The following is a 1,959-nucleotide window of genomic DNA, read 5'->3' on the forward strand; positions in this document are numbered from 1 at the left end:
TATATTTATTGGGTGTGGTGTGATGCTGGTGTGGTGTGATGCTCCTGTACATGTGTAGGATGTGCATGAATCAAATCAGGATCATGGAAATTAGCATTTCCTTTTCCTTAAACACTTACTTTTTTGTATTATATTTTGCTAATGTTTAGGGTTACTAAACATAGAATGGATGGGGCTGCAGAGATAGCTCAGTGGAATAAGCACTTGCCTGGCAAGTGCAAGGGCCTGAGTTCAATCCCTGGTTCCGGAAAAACAAAACGTAGAATGGACTCTGAATCTCTACTTGGAATGCTCAGTGTGTGAACAGAGCCACAGGCACTGTACAGAGCCCCGTCTTAGGAGAGGTCTTCTTTCTCAGTGGCCGGCTCAGTGTGCGCGTGGTGGAGGAGGGGCGGCTGGAATGGCATGCTGGGGATTGAACCCCAGCCTCTGTGCTCTGCCTAAGCAGCTGCTTTAGTCCACTGAGCTATCTGGCTGGCTCAAGACGTATTTAAAGGAAAACCAATTCTAGTGTCGTAGTTATAAGACTCAGGCAAGTTCCTTTAGTTCTGTTGCCACAAAATTTTAACCTATAAAGTAAGTCCTAATATTGACTTGTTCTGATGATGAAGTTGAGAATATTTTAGTGAAGCATTAGAACCATGTCGAAACATGTGAAGTTTCTGGTGAAATTTGACTTTTTCTGTGCATGTGAACGGATTTCCGTGGAGGGCATCTTTTGTGTGCGATGTGTACATGTATAGAAAGCAAATTACAGTTTGGAGAAATGAAGCTGCAGGTAAAGGGTGAAATCCTGCTATTGTAAACAATTCCTTGAGCTTTTCTGGGAGCTTTCCTAGACTTTCTCCAAAAGCATTTTATAGCACCCAATGTTATTCTGCTTGCAGTGTAGACTCGCGATGAGGCTTCCTTACAACGTCAGTGTCAAGGGACAGTGTTAACACCTGCTTTTTGAGCTAAATTTCACTGTAAGGGGGCTGGCGAGATAGCTCAGCATTCTAAAGCACCTGCTTGGGGCCAGGGAGATGGCTCAGTGGAATAAGCACTTCCCTGGCAAGTGCAAGGGACTGAGTTCAATACCCATTTCCACGAAAGAAAGAAAGAAAGAAAGAAAGAAAGAAAGAAAGCAAGCAAGCAAGCACCTGCTTAGGCAGGCTTAGGCAGCTGCAGGGGACCACGGTTCAAGGCCCAGCACCACATGCTGCACAGTCCTGCCCTCGGGGTGGGCTGAGCTGGCAATAAATAAATAAATAAATTTCACTGTGAGATTTATGATTGTGCTGGAGAACCTGACTCAGCCTTGAATTGTGTTTAAATTTCTGTCCCATCTTTCTATACCCCTATTCTGTCACACACGCACAATGTGGCTCCTGCATGGATAATGGCCAATCTGAGATTGGTAGGCCTTAACAGATGTATTGGCCGGGATGCTTTAGTCAGAGTAATTTGTTTTAAATTGGAGACATTTGTAGGAAAATGGGTGCATGTGGAAGATATAATGTTGAGAAAAATAAACCAGGCACACAAATTTAAATACCATATGGTATCTCTCATCTGAGTGGGGAAAAGTACAAACAGAGAAAACGATACAGGCTGGATAGAAAGGGACAAAGGGACAGCTCTCCTGCAGTAGGGAAGTGGCCCCAGGGAACAAGGGCAGGGGTGTGGAGGAGGCAAGGGGAAATAAGAATAAAGATGTGCCGTGGGCATAGATGTACTAACCCCAGTTAATGTAAACACTGTGGAGCATGACATCAAGTATGCAAAGGGGGCGGGGAGCCAGAGGAGGAAAAGGAAGACGATTTGAAAAAAGGAAGAAGCTATAGTGTGTACCCATGATTTTTTTCCCAAGATGATCGTAAAACTGCACAAGCTGCAAATCTGCTGATAAAATAAGTCAAAAAGAGAATTATTTGTCTTTCAAAATACAAATTGGGCATTTAGACAAATAGATTCAAA

At 43.6% G+C, this 1,959-nt stretch overlaps 1 protein-coding gene across 1 annotated transcript in view; it reads left to right on the forward strand.

Annotated features, from left to right (window-relative positions):
- Positions 1-1,959, forward strand: part of Arhgef28 (Rho guanine nucleotide exchange factor 28) — a 345,634-nt gene that overhangs the window by 135,001 nt on the left and 208,674 nt on the right. The window lies entirely within an intron of this gene.

The sequence above is a fragment of the Octodon degus genome, unplaced genomic scaffold (genome assembly GCF_000260255.1).
Source record: "Octodon degus isolate 3935 unplaced genomic scaffold, OctDeg1.0 scaffold00177, whole genome shotgun sequence".
In the NCBI taxonomy this organism is placed as follows: domain Eukaryota; kingdom Metazoa; phylum Chordata; class Mammalia; order Rodentia; family Octodontidae; genus Octodon; species Octodon degus.